General features: G+C 40.1%; 2 long non-coding RNA genes across 2 annotated transcripts; both read right to left on the bottom strand.

Moving 5' to 3' along the window:
* Positions 1-1,939: 1,939 nt before the first annotated feature.
* On the bottom strand, positions 1,940-15,082 carry LOC149408129 (uncharacterized). Its single transcript, XR_016301655.1, has 3 exons — positions 14,501-15,082; positions 13,134-13,257; positions 1,940-2,126 (listed from the first exon to the last, which is right to left on the bottom strand). It is a non-coding gene; the product is annotated as an uncharacterized LOC149408129 (long non-coding RNA).
* A 1,660-nt stretch (positions 15,083-16,742) lies between these two features.
* LOC149408130 (uncharacterized) lies at positions 16,743-19,591 on the bottom strand. Its single transcript, XR_016301669.1, has 3 exons — positions 19,223-19,591; positions 17,856-17,979; positions 16,743-16,845 (listed from the first exon to the last, which is right to left on the bottom strand). It is a non-coding gene; the product is annotated as an uncharacterized LOC149408130 (long non-coding RNA).
* Positions 19,592-21,102: the final 1,511 nt, after the last annotated feature.

Raw genomic sequence — 21,102 nt, forward strand, 5'->3', positions numbered from 1 at the left:
GCTCACTCGCTCTCTAGCTCTCTTCTGCTCTCTCTCGGCCTTTCTCTTCCCCGAGCTCTGTCTCTCGGCTATCTCTCCTTCTTCTTCTTTTTCCTTTCTTTCTCTCGCTCGTGTGCTTTCTTTCTTTTTTTTTTCGCGTGGGTTTGCTCGCTCTTTTGGGCTGGTGGGTTTTGTTTTTCTTTTGGTGGATGCACTTAGTTTTACTCGGCCATGAAAACTTAATGGCAAAGTAATTGACCAAGTTATGTGTTGGGTTGGCAAGGGTAAACCATGACACATGTGTGATGACGAGGCAAGCTCAAACTTATCCTTTTAATTACAATCCAACATCTTTTTCTTGTTTCCTTTCAAATGGGTCCCTTAAAATTGTTACAACCACGTCCTTTTCATATAATTATTTAATTAAATCCATCACCGAACGGATTATAATTATATGATTCGAACCGAGAATTTTCTCGTTCGTTCTCGAATAATTTAAATATATTTAAGGTTTCTCGGAATTAATTCTCGTCCTTCATAATTTATTTCTTAAATTAATTTTCGGAATGTTTCCTCGGAATTAATTTATTAATCGAGTTAAACTCGATAATTCCTTTATTTATTCCGAGATTTCCATAACCTTAATATATTTAAAATTAATTCGATAAATCCATTGGAGTATAATTCACTCGAGAATTTAGTTGTAACAACGGAAACTCGTTATTTACTTCCAAATCTCCAAATACGAGTGACGCAGAAGCTTGTCCTTACAATCCCTACCCCCTTAAGTTAGTTTCGTCCTCGAAACTTAAAGCAAAGCAGGGTACTCTTTCTGCATCACACTATCGAGCTTCCAGATAATTTTCCATGTTCAGAAAACAAGAGAGGATATACCTTCTTCTAAACGTGTCATCGCTTGATGAATAACAAACTGATTCTGGTCTTAAAGTCCACACACGTATCATACTCAAACTACAGTGGTGACTTGAAATAGTCACTTCCTAACGGTTAGATATAACTAACCAGGAATTCACTTCATCATAAACTGCGATTACCTCCCACCAGCTTCGAGCTTCAAGTTCCAGCTGGTTCACAGCACATGCAACCCTCTCAGCATCTGTAAGTTGCATGTACGTGAAGATCTGTTGGATCCTTTTAATCCAATTTTCCGCAAGGGAAGGATCAGCATCTCCATCGAAAGTCGGTGGTTTCTGCTTACGAAAACGCTCATATACAGGCTCCCCGACAGTCGGTGCCATTATCGGAATCTGGAACAGCGGAACCTCATCTGGTGCCATAGCTGGAGCTTGTGGTGGCGCTTGCACATTCAGACCACCTAAATTCACATTCACATTTGGCATGTTCTCACCTTGTCCTCCAGTTTGTTCTGGTCGATGCACCTGGGGTTCAGGGTCTCGTTGACCCTGTGGAGGTTGTTGCTCATTCATTCGCGCAATAAGTTGCGTGATACCTGTTCTGCTCTTCTATTTTAGCATCTCTTCGACGAGCATCTTCTGCTTGACGCTCTAAAGCCCTGCTAATTTCAGTCATTTCTTGTGAAAGATCCGTCTGCGTTCGCTTCTTAGGTCCCATTCTTAATCCTTACTTCACCTAAGAGTAGGATTGGGTAAGCATACGGTTATCCGAATGTAACCGCTATCTTTCACAAAGACTCAACAAGATATTATAGATAAGGCTATCTTAAACATCAGCTGACTTATAAGTAAGTAAGTTAGTGTATGTACGACCACAAGTCTACAGAAACGGCTCAACCTAGGCTCTGATACCAAAAATTCTGTCACGACCCGCGAGTCTTAGCTCACCTACGAGCCGCGGCAGAGATCTTCGTATCTTACTTAACATAAATAAAATTCATAAAAACCTTGGTGGAAGCGCTTCCGGAAAACATTTTCTAGAAAACTTTTAAAATATTTACATAAACGTCTCAAAACTATGGGCGAATTTTTCGTTTTTTCTACAACATACTATTTAAAACTTTACAAACAAAAAGACTCGTCTCTTTTTAAAAACAAAACAGACTCATTCGCCCTTGACTTAGCCACAGGTCGGCAGCCGTACATACACACGCCTACTTACTTACCGGTTTCGCTGATGCTCTGCTCAATCTTCTTTAGCCCTTCCTTTATCTACAATATCAAGATAATACTTGTGAGTCGAAAGACTCAGTAAGCGGATATCTACATATCTAATGCACAATGCACATAACACATAAACAATACATAACATGAGATCATATCTTTTCATAACTTGCGGAAGTATCGTCTTAGGTCCCGATAAATCCACCTTACTTGAGAATCAATCAGCTTAGGTCCTGATAGATTCATCCTGCTTAGGAATCACTCAGCTTAGGTCCCGAGAGATTCATCTTACTTAAGAATTCACCAGCTTAGGTCCCGGTGATTCACATCATAACATTCTTTTATCATAATCTATGGAATTACCAGCTTAGGTTCCGGTAACTCCTCTTACTTGAGAATATGCCAGCTTAGGTCCCGGAAATTCCCATCATACAATACATTTCCTGCTCGGGATCCCTTAATGATATCCGCACGACACATGTCTTATTGGCGCCAGACAGGAGGGTGCACAGTCTCCTGCCTAATCCCCATGTGGTACCAGCACGAAGCATAATAGGTACCTGCTAACAAGGGGTATATGTCGGAGGCGGTACCATTCTATGTTTTCTCTTTAATTAACTTAACATGAGAGACTGCTTAATTCGGGTTTAATCCCGATCTTACCATATATTCTTTTTGTTGTCAATGGTGCCCACAAGAAGAGTTGTAGTCTTTATTTTGTACATTTGATGTAATAAAGTCTCATGAAGACTCTTGCTTGTAATTGCCTATCTATTCATTAATAAAGTTGAAACGTTCATTCATTCTTTCTTTGTTTGAAGCTTTATGATAAAACCTTAGTCTTTTAGTCCATAAACAAACTTAACAACTTACGAAGAGACAAATGTAGATTTGCATGAACAAACTCTTCGTAGTTTGCTTAAAACGATATATTCGCAATCTTAGGGTCAAAGGACTATTGACCTCAGTACGATTGTTAGAAAAATCTATGATGTCTGGTTATGAGGCATTGAGAGTTGGGGACTCTATAGTTCTTCTAGGTATCTTCCGAAGGTACTGAATTGACCAGTGCACTTCTAGAGACAATGTAAGAACAAACCATTTAACCTCTTATGTCTCGAAGTCACTATGTATGAATTGCATCATGCTTACCTTAATCCTGAAATGAGACATGCCATTTCACACCTTAGTATTCTCATTTGAGAAAGTCAAAGTTCGGACTCACTATGTGATTCCGAACAAGGCCTATTGGTGAAGTACTAAGTTGTGAGTCTGTCATGAGTAACTTTGTGAAGTTCTCATAGATATGGTATTCATGTACAAGATTGCTGAAATGCAATGTATGTCACCTCATGCTTTGTTCCTTGGAGTGTGAATAAATGAACTGGCCAGTGTCCAAATTGAGTCCTGACTCTTTTGGATGAAACAATGTGACTTGTTAGCTCCTCGTCAATACATTGTTTCTAACTTATTCACAAGCGACAAAGGAGTTGAGGAAATAACAGCTAGAAGGGTAAAATGGTAATTTAGTAAATCCCGACTAGCTGATGACATTCATGAAGGGTAAACATAGATAATATTCAGTGGATCCGCTCATTATAATTAGGTGAATTCTTGAGTAGAAAATAAATTCATTTGAACCGAGAGATTTTCAGTGTCAACTCTTTAGTGGAGTCAGTTGGCATTAAGCTAAACTTGGAAAAGGTTTGTGAACTTTTGAGTCCAAGTGTTTAGCTCAAGCTTTGTTCATTTGGGTCCATGAGGTCACTGTCACGAATCACATCGAGTAGGAATAGTTAAACTGAAAGCTAAGTCAAAACAAGAACGAGACAGTTTTACGAAAATTGTCAAAAGGGTATTTTTGTCTTTTTGGACATAGGACGAAAAAAATATCAATAAATTTTTTTGACATTGTCATATGATGTCAAATGAAATAAATATTACTCAGCCATATTAGTGTAATTGGGCCTTGAGGATTAATTTTATTTCATAGAATTTTACTTGAAAATTCTTAATGGGCTTTTCTTATGTTGTCATGAACAAATGAAGAAACATCTAGAAGCTCCTTCTAGAAGCTCAAATTTCGTCCAACCCAAGGAAAATAAGGCTGAATTTTGTTCATGCCATAGTGGGAAAGAGAGTTTATTTTGTGCATTGATGTATGAAGATACTTGCCAAAAGAAAAAGGGGAAACAAATTTCCTTAAGAAGTAAAGTGCATTTTCGGCCAACTAAGAGGAAATCAAATGAGGAAACAAATCCTAAGCCTTCATGAGGCATGTTGGACGTGCAAGGCAATAGGAAAAGAGGAAACTACCTTTTGAAGGTAATCCTCCTCCTATAAATAGGAGCCTCATTCCTCACATTTCATTCATCCAAGTTTAAGAGATTTGAGAGACTCTCTCTCTAGAACTTTGGCCGAACTCCTTTCTCTCTCTCTCTAGTTTATTTTCGATTTTGTTTTGGCACCTAGGTCCTCATTTGACCTAGAGTTTAGCTCTGCGACTTCAAGACTGGTTCTTAAGTCGTAGTGTTTAAAAGTGCCCACTCACTGATTCCTTTTATTTCGAGTGATTTAGTGATAGAAACTATCGTGGTTGCTCGAGGTGCTGAGGAAAGAAAGAGAGACGTGCTGCGAGGAGACGAGCGTTGCAAACTTTCCAAAAGCTTCTACAAAGTTCAAGCTTCAAGAAAGGTTAGTAAACTTCTATACTCATAAAAGGTTTTAATTACATGTACTTGCTCTTTGTCTAGGTTAGTAAAAACTGTTTTTACTTGAAAAGAAATTTTTTAAAATTCCGCCGCTTCCCGAAGCGTTTAATCTTTTTCTTAAACCCTAGATCATTTCCAACAAATGGTATCAGAGTTATGGTCAAAGAGATGCATGTACATGTTTTTAAAATTATGAGCTTGAAAATCGTTTTCGAAAGTTTACTAATTTTGTGACAAGTTAGAATTGTAATCTTAGATTTTTTTTTTAATTTATTGCTCATGCCTTTAAATTAAAAACCATGTTGTTTTTCTATGATTTTGGGATGTTTTTAAAACACATTAGAATCAGTTCTAAAAGTTTTTAATTTTTTATATTGAAAAACGTGTTTTAAAGGTTTGAGAAATTTCGAGTAAAATTTTGTGACTAGTTTTGTTATCTTGCTAGTTTCTTATTTTTACTTGAATCGTTTTACGCTTGTTGTTATTTCTTTTATGCCTTGTTATTACCTTGCTAATAAAAACACAAATAAAAGCTTTAACAACTTTCATAAAACGTTCCGTTACACTCGATTCTTTTTCGCACCTAAAAAGGACCAAGCTTTAATTTACTTCTTTTTCTTCGAGCTGGAGTAAACCCACATTAAAAGTGGCATAACTCTCTGCTCAGAAATCTAAATTTAATGATTCTTGAATCCAATTATAGCTCTGTCTGTCCTCTGTCCAATGCCACCGGTTTCGGCTCAAAAGGACATCGGAGCCGCCAGATATGGCGATTTTACTCCGAGGTGCGCGGCTGTCTGAAACTCCAGTTTTTTAGAAATCCGGATTTTCAAACCCCACTACCATGAGTTATAGAACTCTAATGAGAAAATTTTCTTTAGAAAAAATGTTTTTCATATGATTATAAACATGATGTGTAAAGATTAAAAGTTTTGATTTTTGAAAGATTAATTGAAATTGAGTTTTTACAAAACTAGTTTGAATTTTGAAAAACCGTTTTCACTTTCAAACTTGAAAAATATTTTGTCACCCATATCAAATAAGTTTTCAAAATGTTTTCAAAACTATATCTATATCACATATGTTCAAAATCTATATACTCTTGAAAATTTGAGTGGGAGGTCTCCTTGTAGACAAGCCGAAAAATAAAAGGATGTGTAATCTCAAACTTTCAAGTGTTCGAGTGAGTTGAAGTTCACACTTCCATCACGCACTTTCCCGAAATAGAAAATAGGAAAAGATCGAGTATGTACCTTGTGCCTTTATGCACTAATACTGCTCTGAACATGTCGATCTAGGATTCTCTTCTAGTTGTCCGCTCTGTCGCTCTCTAACTAGGAAATTTGTTTCCGAAGTTAAAAGAGTCGATGAACCAACTCCAAAAACTAAGTGGGAGGGTTATACTTGTTGTTTGTAACCCACGATCCCCAACACTAATGAAAAGTGCAAGTGTCGCCGGACTAAGAGTCACCCTCGTGGCCCTCTCTTAAATGAGAGTACTCAAGGGCGCTTTGCTCTGATCATTGCTCAATGAGCTACGTCCGAGAGTGAGACGATGATGACAAGACCTCCCCTCGGCGGATTGTTTTTCAAAGTCAATCTTTTGGACTAAGTGGTTGGTTACACACTTAGACTCAATCCCTAGTAATCCTCCCTCGAGGCCCTGCGAAAGGATGTGAGTGATCAAACCAATTTACAAGGTGGCTAGTCAAAATTGATGTATTGACATCTTGGCTATGCATTAATGATGAGTCATTTACTTATGAAAGGAGACTCGTTGCGGCCTTCCCTCGAAGGAGTAAAGTGTCATTTCGTTCATAACACCTTTGGATTTTATAAAGTCTTAAACAAACTTAAATCCTAAACCAAAGACTAATCATAAACTTGTTTCAACTTTTATAGGCAATATGTCTCCCAACTCTCTCTCTTTCATTCTTTCCTCGAACAAACTCGAAAACGAAAACTACATAGACTCGAAACGTAACCTCGACATAATACCTACCGTTAACAAGCACAAATGGGTACTCACCACCCCGTGTCCTCCTCTGACGAATGATGATTCAACTCAAGAGGACAATGACGCCTTAGCGGCCTGGCTTCGATCCGATGAGATTGTGAGGTGCTATATCTTGGCATCTATGAACAATATGCTGAAAGAGCAACATCGTGACTTCGAGACTGCCGCTGACATGCTCTACAATCTCCTTGAGATGTTTGGAGGGCAAAGGCGTCAAACAAGGCTACAAGCAGTCCGACAGTTTATGAACTGTCATATGCAGGCTAGGACTCCTGTTGGAGACTTCATGATACTGATCATTAGTTTTCTGAATAAAATGGAAATCCTAGGATCTGAGATTGATGGGAAGAATATCATAGATATGATCTTAGAAACTCTCCCCGCATCTCTTGATACCGCCAAGATGAACTACTCCATAAACAAGCTAGAGTACACTGTTACCAAGCTTATGAAGGAGTTTCACACTGCTGAAGGTCTCACTAAGAGAAAGAGGAATCAAGGAGAGGCACATGCTACTGAGCAAAGAGCCTCCGCCTCTGGAACTAAGAAGAGACCTTACAAGGCCGATAAAAAGAACTGTCCTGCCAATCTCAAAGCAAAGGAACATAGTATTGTACTAGTTACCGAAGCATGCTTAGTAGCTGATAATGTATCAACGTGGATTCTTGACTCCGCTGCTACTAACCATATTTGTTGTTCCTTGAATGGTTTCAAGAAAACCAAAAGCTTAGAGGAAGGCGAGTTCTGTTTCAAATGGGGTGATGGGAGCCTGGTGTCTGCAAAGGCTGTGGGATCCGTGACGCTTTCTTTTGAAGACCGCACTTTAAACTTGAATAATGTATATTTTGTTCCTACCTTTGGGAAGAACTTAATATCCGTTGCTCGTCTTCGTGAGCAAGATTATTGTTTAAAGTTCATTAAGAATGGAATTCGTATTTCGTTTCCTGATAATTCTTTTGTCACTGATGCATGTATGAAGAATGCTCTTTTCTACATCTATCCAACCCAACCTTCTCTTTTAGACACCGAAATAGATAATGATCTAATTAGGGAGCCAAAGAGGATCAAACTTTCTGAATCCTCCGATCTAACAAAATCAACACACCTATGGCACTTAAGACTTGGTCATATCAGTCTAGAAAGGATTAAGAGACTTGTGAGGGATGGTCTACTCCAAGCCTCTACAATAGGTTCACTACCTACTTGTGAATCCTGCATAGAAGGAAAAATGACTAAGCGACCTTTCTCTGATAAAGGTCGAAGAGCCACTGAGTTGCTGGAAATAATACATTCTGATGTATGTGGTCCGCTCATCCAACAGGCACGTGGAGGATACGAATACTTCGTTACCTTCACTGATGATTACTCACGATATGGGTTTGTCTATTTGCTCAAACACAAATCCGAGACCTTTAACGTATTTAAGGTCTTTAGGGCTTTAGTGGAAAAGCAAACTGGCAAAGTGATCAAAACCCTTCGATCTGATCGAGGTGGTGAGTATATGTCTGGAGAGTTCGATGACTTTCTTAAAGAAGAAGGTATCGCTTCTCAGCTTACCGCACCTGGCACACCTCAACAAAACGGAGTGTCAGAGAGAAGAAACCGAACTCTTATGGAGATGGTTAGATCGATGATGAGTTACTCATCACTCCCGCTTTCCTTTTGGGGATATGCCCTCGAAACAGCCGCTTACATTCTAAACCAAGTTCCATCTAAAACGGTTCCTGATACTCCTTATGAAAGATGGATTGGCCGTAAAGTAAGTTTGGGCCACATCCGAATTTGGGGTTGCCCTGCACATGTGCTAAGGCAAAAGACTAGCAAGTTGGCTAGTAGGTCAGAATTGTGCCTGTTTGTGGGATATCCAAAGGAAACCAAAGGTTTTACTTTCTATAGTCCCGAGGACGATAAGACTTTCGTTAGCACGAATGCTCGTTTCCTTGAGGAGGACTTTATGAAAGATGCAAAACCTAGAAGCAAAATTGTGCTTGAAGAAAAGTTGGGTGAGGAAGCTTCTACCTCATCTGTAAGAACTGTTCTTACCCCAACTGAAACACAACCTAACTCATCAGAATCTCGTCAAGTAGTACTTAGACGTAGTGGGAGGGCTACTCAAAAGCCTGACAGGTACATGTCTTATGGAGACTCTCTTGTAGCCGTCTCCGACATGGATGACCCTGTTTCCTATAGCCAAGCGATGGCTTGTTCTGAATCAAACCTTTGGCTTGACGCCATGAAAGTTGAAATGCACTCGATGTATGTCAACAAAGTCTGGAAACTTGTAGACCTTCCTGAAGGGATTAAACCCGTAGGGTGTAAGTGGATATACAAGAAGAAAAGGGGTCCTGATGGGAACGTCGAGACGTTCAAAGCACGACTTGTGGCGAAGGGTTATACCCAACAAGAAGGGATTGACTATGAAAAAACCTTCTCGCCAGTCGCGATGCTTAAATCCATCCGCATACTCCTATCCATAGCTGCAGTTCTCGACTATGAGATCTGGCAAATGGATGTCAAGACAGCCTTTCTGAATGGCAATCTTGACGAGCGCATTTACATGGCTCAACCAGACGGTTTCGTGGATAAAGGTCAAGAGACCAAGGTTTGTGAGTTGCTTAAATCCATTTATGGACTAAAGCATGCATCTAGGTCATGGAATATTAGATTCGATGAAACTGTAAAGAGCTTCGGCTTTGAACAGTCAATAGATGAGCCTTGTGTTTACAAGTTAATACACGAAGGCAAAGTTGTGTTTCTGGTACTATATGTCGATGATATACTACTCATTGGTAATGACGTGGGTAAGTTATCTGAGGTTAAGGTCTGGCTGGCAAAGCAATTCGATATGAAGGATCTAGGAGAAGCCGCATACATTCTGGGAATCCAAATCTTTCGAGATAGGAAAAACCGGACCCTGTCTCTCTCTCAAGCATCTTATATTGATAAGGTGATGGATCGCTTCTCGATGCAAGACTGCAAGAGGGGTCAAACACCCTTTAGGCATGGAGTTTCACTCTCTAAGGACCAGTCTCCCAAGACTGCACAAGAGATTGAAGACATGAGGAAGATTCCTTACGCCTCTGCCGTAGGAAGCCTCATGTATGCTATGCTTTGCACTAGACCTGATATATGTTTCGCCGTTGGCATAGTTAGTTGTTTCCAATCCAACCCTGGACCCGAGCACTGGATTGCTGTTAAGCATGTTCTTAAGTATCTTCGAAGAACTAGGAACTTGATGCTTACATACTCAGGTACTGACCTGACTATGACGGGATATACCGACTCCGATTTTCAAGCGGATAAGGATTCCAGGAAATCCACTTCGGGATCTGTGTTCATCCTTAATGGTGGAGCTGTTGTGTGGAGAAGTATTAAGCAATCTTGCATTGCTGACTCCACAATGGAAGCAGAATATGTGGCTGCTTGTGAAGCATCCAAAGAGGCTGTATGGCTTAAAAAGTTCCTTAAGTATTTGGAAGTTGTTCCAAACGTCGACGAACCAATGACCCTTTATTGTGATAATAGTGGGACTGTCGCTAACTCAAAGGAACCTAGAAGCCATAAGCGCTCTAAGCATATTGAGAGGAAATACCATTTGATTCGAGAGATCGTGCAGCGCGGAGACGTGGAAGTGAAGAAGATCTCAACGGTGGACAACCTCGCAGATCCATTCACCAAGGCCCTAGCGAACAATGTCTTCGACCAACATCGTGAGGGATTAGGCATGAAGGACTACACACACCTTCTTTGAGTCAAGTGGGAGTTTGTTGTCAATGGTGCCCACAAGAAGAGTTGTAGTCTTTATTTTGTACATTTGATGTAATAAAGTCTCATGAAGACTCTTGCTTGTAATTGCCTATCTATTCATTAATAAAGTTGAAACGTTCATTCATTCTTTCTTTGTTTGAAGCTTTATGATAAAACCTTAGTCTTTTAGTCCATAAACAAACTTAACAACTTACGAAGAGACAAATGTAGATTTGCATGAACAAACTCTTCGTAGTTTGCTTAAAACGATATATTCGCAATCTTAGGGTCAAAGGACTATTGACCTCAGTATGATTGTTAGAAGAATCTATGATGTCTGGTTATAAGGCATTGAGAGTTGGGGACTCTATAGTTCTTCTAGGTATCTTCCGAAGGTACTGAATTGACCAGTGCACTTCTAGAGACAATATAAGAACAAACCATTTAACCTCTTATGTCTCGAAGTCACTATGTATGAATTGCATCATGCTTACCTTAATCCTGAAATGAGACATGCCATTTCACACCTTAGTATTCTCATTTGAGAAAGTCAAAGTTCGGACTCACTATGTGATTCCGAACAAGGCCTATTGGTGAAGTACTAAGTTGTGAGTCTGTCATGAGTAACTTTGTGAAGTTCTCATAGATATGGTATTCATGTACAAGATTGCTGAAATGCAATGTATGTCACCTCATGCTTTGTTCCTTGGAGTGTGAATAAATGAACTGGCCAGTGTCCAAATTGAGTCCTGACTCTTTTGGATGAAACAATGTGACTTGTTAGCTCCTCGTCAATACATTGTTTCTAACTTATTCACAAGCGACAAAGGAGTTGAGGAAATAACAGCTAGAAGGGTAAAATGGTAATTTAGTAAATCCCGACTAGCTGATGACATTCATGAAGGGTAAACATAGATAATATTCAGTGGATCCGCTCATTATAATTAGGTGAATTCTTGAGTAGAAAATAAATTCATTTGAACCGAGAGATTTTCAGTGTCAACTCTTTAGTGGAGTCAGTTGGCATTAAACTAAACTTGGAAAAGGTTTGTGAACTTTTGAGTCCAAGTGTTTAGCTCAAGCTTTGTTCATTTGGGTCCATGAGGTCACTGTCACGAATCACATCGAGTAGGAATAGTTAAACTGAAAGCTAAGTCAAAACAAGAATGAGACAGTTTTACGAAAATTGTCAAAAGGGTATTTTTGTCTTTTTGGACATAGGACGAAAAAAATGTCAATAAATTTTTTTGACATTGTCATATGATGACAAATGAAATAAATATTACTCAGCCATATTAGTGTAATTGGGCCTTGAGGATTAATTTTATTTCATAGAATTTTACTTGAAAATTCTTAATGGGCTTTTCTTATGTTGTCATGAACAAATGAAGAAACATCTAGAAGCTCCTTCTAGAAGCTCAAATTTCGTCCAACCCAAAGAAAATAAGGCTGAATTTCGTTCATGCCATAGTGGGAAAGAGAGTTTATTTTGTGCATTGATGTATGAAGATACTTGCCAAAAGAAAAAAGGGGAAACAAATTTCCTTAAGAAGGAAAGTGCATTTTCGGCCGACTAAGAGGAAATCAAATGAGGAAACAAATCTTAAGCCTTCATGAGGCATGTTGGACGTGCAAGGCAATAGGAAAAGAGGAAACTACCTTTTGAAGGTAATCCTCCTCCTATAAATAGGAGCCTCATTCCTCACATTTCATTCATCCAAGTTTAAGAGATTTGAGAGACTCTCTCTCTAGAACTTTGGCCGAACTCCTCTCTCTCTCTCTAGTTTATTTTCGATTTTGTTTTGGCACCTAGGTCCTCATTTGACCTAGAGTTTAGCTCTGCGACTTCAAGACTCGTTCTTAAGTCGTAGTGTTTAAAAGTGCCCACTCACTGATTCCTTTTATTTCGAGTGATTTAGTGATAGAAACTATCGTGGTTGCTCGAGGTGCTGAGGAAAGAAAGAGAGACGTGCTGCGAGGAGACGAGCGTTGCAAACTTTCCAAAAGCTTCTACAAAGTTCAAGCTTCAAGAAAGGTTAGTAAACTTCTATACTCATAATAGGTTTTAATTACATGTACTTGCTCTTTGTCTAGGTTAGTAAAAACTGTTTTTACTTGAAAAGAAATTTTTTAAAATTCCGCCGCTTCCCGAAGCGTTTAATCTTTTTCTTAAACCCTATATCATTTCCAACACTTTTCGCTTATTAACTCGTGACTTATAAGATCTTGAGATGCGACTCCCAAAGATCCTATCATAATATTCTCGCTTTTGAATACGAGTCTTAACTTCAGTCTCTCATAATCCAGTTCACTAGGACTGGATCTCTGGAAGGTGGCTAACTAAACACATAGCAAAGGCTCGGGTTCCTAGTTACCTCTAGCCATTTTTGTTAGCCGGACTAATTCCGTTTCCCAATTCGTTAGCGGCTTAAAGCCCTTAATCTTGATAGTGAATTGTCTTTTGGTTTATCTTACTCTTGCTTACTAGAAAGCATATAGAAAATGCACGTACAATATATGTATATATATAAAGATATATATAATATTTCTCGATATTGTAGGTGCCTAAAATCCACTTACCCGGATAACGATTCTTTCGAATCCTGAATTCTTCTCTTCCAGATAAAAGGATTCTTCTTAACTTCACGTATAACCCAGTCCTCGTAAGCTTCTCCTGCTAATCCTGATAGCACTCTGGACTTATCTATGGAAGAGAAAGATCGAACATCGAGCATACTCAGTATCTCGTCAATTGATCTACTAATGTACCTACTTCTACTGAAAAGAGAGATCATATAAAACGTATTCAAAACGTTCTCCTAGTCACGCTACTCAGAGCGTCTAAAAAAACAAACATCAGGGAATACATGACAGAACAGAGACGGGAAAGAATCGACGCCTAAGAACTTAACAACTTCCCTGATCTAGGCTAAGAAACACCCCGCTATTCGACCACCTATTCTTTTGACGGGACAAAGCCCATTGCTTAGGATAGGTTCCCGAAGGTCGAAACTAAAAGAAAAAAACGTATAAAGAAACTCTTACTAACAATCTATAGAATACGTAAGTTATATGAAAATAACTCAAACCGACACTTCTCAAATGTGGTTTAGAAAATATTTTATGACTTGTCTCTTTTTATTGACAAGTTATAACGTTTGAGAACGTAAATAAAACATTTCTTGTTGATATTCTTTTTCCAAATTAAAAGAGTCGAGCTTATAGTCGAACTCGATTTTTAATACGTAATTAAGATAAATATACTAAATAATTACGTGAATAATCAACGAGTTTAATAATGATACATATTAATTTATTTTTCTTACTAACTTATATTAAACGAGCTTAATTACAAAACATACATATTGATATTATATCGCAACTCTCATAATCTAGAACGACCCAACAAAAATAATTATAGGTTAGCACTAGCACGAGTCGAGACTCGGGAAATTTCGACTCGCTAACACCGGGCAGAGACTGCCATAAACAGCCCCCTGAGAGCCTCCACATCGTCGTTGCCGTCCCCGGCCCAACAGCTTGTCCCAACCGAGCCGATGAACCTCGCTGACCAGCCCTGCTCCGTCGTCACCCGCGCAGCAGCTCCGACACTCTTGGACAGCGCCTTCGCCGTCCCGAACCGCTGCCCCGAGACCTATGCCGCCCACCTAGACCGAGTCTAACACTCGACACAACTCGCAACAATATCACAAACAATAACAATAACTTGTCCAAAGAAACCCAAAAGAACTAATCTCAGTCACACGGCCAGAACCAAAACCACACGGCCAAGACTTAATCCACAACCAAACCCGTCCAAAACCAAGAACACCACCATAATCAGAGGAATCATCACCGAAATCCTAACTCACAACCAAAAGCCCCAATTCCAAATAACAGAACCCTAAATCAGATTCAATTAAAATTGGGGTGAAGAATCCCTTTACCTAGCCTGAAGAATCGAATCACCCAGATGAAATCCCTCCTCCTCTCACCGGCGATTCCTCTCAGTCCGGCGTCCTCGGCGGCGCTCGCTCCTTCTCGTCCGCGCGCAGGTGGCGCTAGGGCTCGGTGGCTGGCTGGATGGCGCGCGCACGGAGCTGGGGTCACGGGCTGGTGCTGGTGGTCACGCGTCCTCTCCCTCGGTCGCTCTCCTTCTCAGTCTCGCTCACTCGCTCTCTAGCTCTCTTATGCTCTCTCTCGGCCTTTCTCTTCCCCGAGCTCTCTCTCTCGGCTATCTCTCCTTCTTCTTCTTTTTCCTTTCTTTCTCTCGCTCGTGTGCTTTCTTTCTTTTTTTTTCCGCGTGGGTTTGCTCGCTCTTTTGGGCTGGTGGGTTTTGTTTTTGTTTTGGTGGATGCACTTAGTTTTACTCGGCCATGAAAACTTAATGGCAAAGTAATTGACCAAGTTATGTGTTGGGTTGGCAAGGGTAAACCATGACACATGTGTGATGACGAGGCAAGCTCAAACTTATCCTTTTAATTACAATCCAACATCTTTTTCTTGTTTTCTTTCAAATGGGTCCCTTAAAATTGTTACAACCACGTCCTTTTCATATAATTATTTAATTAAATCCATCACCGAACGGATTATAATTATATGATTCGAACCGAGAATTTTCTCGTTCGTTCTCGAATAATTTAAATATATTTAAGGTTTCTCGGAATTAATTCTCGTCCTTCATAATTTATTTCTTAAATTAATTTCCGGAATGTTTCCTCGGAATTAATTTATTAATCGAGTTAAACTCGATAATTCCTTTATTTATTCCGAGATTTCCATAACCTTAATATATTTAAAATTAATTCGATAAATCCATTGGAGTATAATTCACTCGAGAATTTAGTTGTAACAACGGAAACTCGTTATTTACTTCCAAATCTCCAAATATGAGTGACGCAAAAGCTTGTCCTTACAATCCCTACCCCCTTAAGTTAGTTTCGTCCTCGAAACTTAAAGCAAAGCAGGGTACTCTTTCTGCATCACACTATCGAGCTTCCAGATAATTTTCCATGTTCAGAAAACAAGAGAGGATATACCTTCTTCTAAACGTGTCATCGCTTGATGAATAACAAACTGATTCTGGTCTTAAAGTCCACACACGTATCATACTCAAACTACAGTGGTGACTTGAAATAGTCACTTCCTAACGGTTAGATATAACTAACCAGGAATTCACTTCATCATAAACTGCGATTACCTCCCACCAGCTTCGAGCTTCAAGTTCCAGCTGGTTCACAGCACATGCAACCCTCTCAGCATCTGTAAGTTGCATGTACGTGAAGATCTGTTGGATCCTTTTAATCCAATTTTCGGCAAGGGAAGGATCAGCATCTCCATCGAAAGTCGGTGGTTTCTGCTTACGAAAACGCTCATATACAGGCTCCCCGACAGTCGGTGCCATTATCGGAATCTGGAACAGCGGAACCTCATCTGGTGCCATAGCTGGAGCTTGTGGTGGCGCTTGCACATTCAGACCACCTAAATTCACATTCACATTTGGCATGTTCTCACCTTGTCCTCCAGTTTGTTCTGGTCGATGCACCTGGGGTTCAGGGTCTCGTTGACCCTGTGGAGGTTGTTGCTCATTCATTCGCGCAATAAGTTGCGTGATACCTGTTCTGCTCTTCTATTTGAGCATCTCTTCGACGAGCATCTTCTGCTTGACGCTCTAAAGCCCTGCTAATTTCAGTCATTTCTTGTGAAAGATCCGTCTGCGTTCGCTTCTTAGGTCCCATTCTTAATCCTTACTTCACCTAAGAGTAGGATTGGGTAAGCATACGGTTATCCTAATGTAACCGCTATCTTTCACAAAGACTCAACAAGATATTATAGATAAGGATATCTTAAACATCAGCTGACTTATAAGTAAGTAAGTTAGTGTATGTACGACCACAAGTCTACAGAAACGGCTCAACCTGGGCTCTGATACCAAAAATTCTGTCACGACCCGCGAGTCTTAGCTCGCCTACGAGCCGCGGCAGAGATCTTCGTATCTTACTTAACATAAATAAAATTCATAAAAACCTTGGTGGAAGCGCTTCCGGAAAACATTTTCTAGAAAACTTTTAAAATATTTACATAAACGTCTCAAAACTATGGGCGAATTTTTCGTTTGTTCTACAACATACTATTTAAAACTTTACAAACAAAAAGACACGTCTCTTTTTAAAAACAAAACAGACTCATTCGCCCTTGACTTAGCCACAGGTCGGCAGCCGTACATACACACGCCTGCTTACTTACCGGTTTCGCTGATGCTCTGCTCAATCTTCTTTAGCCCTTCCTTTATCTACAATATCAAGATAATAACTGTGAGTCGAAAGACTCAGTAAGCGGATATCTACATATCTAATGCACAATACACATAACACATAAACAATACATAACATGAGATCATATCTTTTCATAACTTGCGGAAGTATCGTCTTAGGTCCCGATAAATCCACCTTACTTGAGAATCAATCGGCTTAGGTCCCGATAGATTCATCCTGCTTAGGAATCACTCAGCTTAGGTCCCGAGAGATTCATCTTACTTAAGAATTCACCAGCTTAGGTCCCGGTGATTCACATCATAACATTCTTTTATCATAATCTATGGAATTACCAGCTTAGGTCCCGATAACTCCTCTTACTTGAGAATATGCCAGCTTAGGTCCCGGCAATTCCCATCATACAATACATTTCCTGCTCGGGATCCCTTAATGATATCCGCACGACACATGTCTTATTGGCGCCAGACAGGAGGGTGCACAGTCTCCTGCCTAATCCCCATGTGGTACCAGCACGAAGCATAATAGGTACCTGCTAACAAGGGGTATATGTCGGAGGCGGTACCATTCTATGTTTTCTCTTTAATTAACTTAACATGAGAGACTGCTTAATTCGGGTTTAATCCCGATCTTACCATATATTCTTTTCGCTTATTAACTCGTGACTTATAAGATCTTGAGATGCGACTCCCAAAGATCCTATCATAATATTCTCGCTTTTGAATACGAGTCTTAACTTCAGTCTCTCATAATCCAGTTCACTAGGACTGGATCTCTGGAAGGTGGCTAACTAAACACATAGCAAAGGCTCGGGTTCCTAGTTACCTCTAGCCATTTTTGTTAGCCGGACTAATTCCGTTTCCCAATTCGTTAGCGGCTTAAAGCCCTTAATCTTGATAGTGAATTGTCTTTTGGTTTATCTTACTCTTGCTTACTAGAAAGCATATAGAAAATGCACGTACAATATATGTATATATATAAAGATATATATAATATTTCTCGATATTGTAGGTGCCTAAAATCCACTTACCCGGATAACGATTCTTTCGAATCCTGAATTCTTCTCTCCCAGATAAAAGGATTCTTCTTAACTTCACGTATAACCCAGTCCTCGTAAGCTTCTCCTGCTAATCCTGATAGCACTCTGGACTTATCTATGGAAGAGAAAGATCGAACATCGAGCATACTCAGTATCTCGTCCATTGATCTACTAATGTACCTACTTCTACTGAAAAGAGAGCTCATATAAAACGTATTCAAAACGTTCTCCTAGTCACGCTACTCAGAGCGTCTAAAAAAACAAACATCAGGGAATACATGACAGAACAGAGACGGGAAAGAATCGACGCCTAAGAACTTAACAACTTCCCTGATCTAGGCTAAGAAACACCCCGCTATTCGACCACCTATTCTTTTGACGGGACAAAGCCCATTGCTTAGGATAGGTTCCCGAAGGTCGAAACTAAAAGAAAATAACGTATAAAGAAACTCTTACTAACAATCTATAGAATACGTAAGTTATATGAAAATAACTCAAACCGACACTTCTCAAATGTGGTTTAGAAAATATTTTATGACTTGTCTCTTTTTATTGACAAGTTATAACGTTTGAGAACGTAAATAAAACATTTCTTGTTGATATTCTTTTTTCAAATTAAAAGAGTTGAGCTTATAGTAGAACTCGATTTTTAATACGTAATTAAGATAAATATACTAAATAATTACGTGAATAATCAACGAGTTTAATAATGATACATATTAATTTATTTTTCTTACTAACTTATATTAAACGAGCTTAATTACAAAACATACATATTGATATTATATCGCAACTCTCATAATCTAGAACGACCCAACAAAAATAATTATAGGTTAGCACTAGCACGAGTCGAGACTCGGGAAATTTGGACTCGCTAACACCGGGCAGAGACTGCCATAAACAGCCCCCTGAGAGCCGCCACAGCGTCGTTGCCGTCCCCGGCCCAACAGCTCGTCCCAACCGAGCCGATGAACCTCGCTGACCAGCCCTGCTCCGTCGTCACCCGCGCAGCAGCTCCGACACTCTTGGACAGCGCCCTCGCCGTCCCGAACCGCTGCCCCGAGACCTATGCCGCCCACCTAGACCGAGTCTAACACTCGACACAACTCGCAACAATATCACAAACAATAACAATAACTTGTCCAAAGAAACCCAAAAGAACTAATCTCAGTCACACGGCCAGAACCAAAACCACACGGCCAAGACTTAATCCACAACCAAACCCGTCCAAAACAAAGAACACCACCATAATCAGAGGAATCATCACCGAAATCCTAACTCACAACCAAAAGCCCCAATTCCAAATAACAGAACCCTAAATCAGATTCAATTAAAATTGGGGTGAAGAATCCCTTTACCTAGCCTGAAGAATCGAATCACCCAGATGAAATCCCTCCTCCTCTCACCGGCGATTCCTCTCAGTCCGGCGTCCTCGGCGGCGCTCGCTCCTTCTCGTCCGCGCGCAGGTGGTGCTAGTGCTCGGTGGCTGGCTGGATGGCGCGCGCACGGAGCTGGGGTCACGGGCTGGTGCTGGTGGTCACGCGTCCTCTCCCTCGGTCGCTCTCCTTCTCAGTCTCGCTCACTCGCTCTCTAGCTCTCTTCTTCTCTCTCTCGGCCTTTCTCTTCCCCGAGCTCTCTCTCTCGGCTATCTCTCCTTCTTCTTCTTTTTCCTTTCTTTCTCTCGCTCGTGTGCTTTCTTTCTTTTTTTTTCCGCGTGGGTTTGCTCGCTCTTTTGGGATGGTGGGTTTTGTTTTTCTTTTAGTGGATGCACTTAGTTTTACTCGGCCATGAAAACTTAATGGTAAAGTAATTGACCAAGTTATGTGTTGGGTTGGCAAGGGTAAACCATGACACATCTGTGATGACGAGGCAAGCTCAAACTTATCCTTTTAATTACAATCCAACATCTTTTTCTTGTTTCCTTTCAAATGGGTCCCTTAAAATTGTTACAACCACGTCCTTTTCATATAATTATTTAATTAAATCCATCACCGAACGGATTATAATTATATGATTCGAACCGAGAATTTTCTCGTTCGTTCTCGAATAATTTAAATATATTTAAGGTTTCTCGGAATTAATTCTCGTCCTTCATAATTTATTTCTTAAATTAATTTCCGGAATGTTTCCTCGGAATTAATTTATTAATCGAGTTAAACTCGATAATTCCTTTATTTATTCCGAGATTTCCATAACCTTAATATATTTAAAATTAATTCGATAAATCCATTGGAGTATAATTCACTCGAGAATTTAGTTGTAACAACGGAAACTCGTTATTTACTTCCAAATCTCCAAATACGAGTGACGCAGAAGCTTGTCCTTACAATCCCTACCCCCTTAAGTTAGTTTCGTCCTCGAAACTTAAAGCAAAGCAGGGTACTCTTTCTGCATCACACTATCGAGCTTCCAGATAATTTTCCATGTTCAGAAAACAAGAGAGGATATACCTTCTTCTAAACGTGTCATCGCTTGATGAATAACAAACTGATTCTGGTCTTAAAGTCCACACACGTATCATACTCAAACTACAGTGGTGACTTGAAATAGTCACTTCCTAACGGTTAGATATAACTAACCAGGAATTCACTTCATCATAAACTGCGATTACCTCCCACCAGCTTCGAGCTTCAAGTTCCAACTGGTTCACAGCACATGCAACCCTCTCAGCATCTGTAAGTTGCATGTACGTGAAGATCTGTTGGATCCTTTTAATCCAATTTTCCGCAAGGGAAGGATCAGCATCTCCATCGAAAGTCGGTGGTTTCTTCTTACGAAAACGCTCATATACAGGCTCCCCGACAGTCGGTGCCATTATCGGAATCTGGAACAGCGGAACCTCATCTGGTGCCATAGCTGGAGCTTGTGGTGGCGCTTGCACATTCAGACCACCTAAATTCACATTCACATTTGGCATGTTCTCACCTTGTCCTCCAGTTTGTTCTGGTCGATGCACCTGGGGTTCAGGGTCTCGTTGACCCTGTGGAGGTTGTTGCTCATTCATTCGCGCAATAAGTTGCGTGATACCTGTTCTGCTCTTCTATTTGAGCATCTCTTCGACGAGCATCTTCTGCTTGAGGCTCTAAAGCCCTGCTAATTTCAGTCATTTCTTGTGAAAGATCCGTCTGCGTTCGCTTCTTAGGTCCCATTCTTAATCCTTACTTCACCTAAGAGTAGGATTGGGTAAGCATACGGTTATCCTAATGTAACCGCTATCTTTCACAAAGACTCAACAAGA

This window comes from Urtica dioica, chromosome 1 (genome assembly GCF_054948205.1).
Source record: "Urtica dioica subsp. dioica isolate 48M chromosome 1, U.dioica_male_clone48M_v1_H2, whole genome shotgun sequence".
Taxonomy (NCBI): Eukaryota; Viridiplantae; Streptophyta; class Magnoliopsida; order Rosales; family Urticaceae; genus Urtica; species Urtica dioica.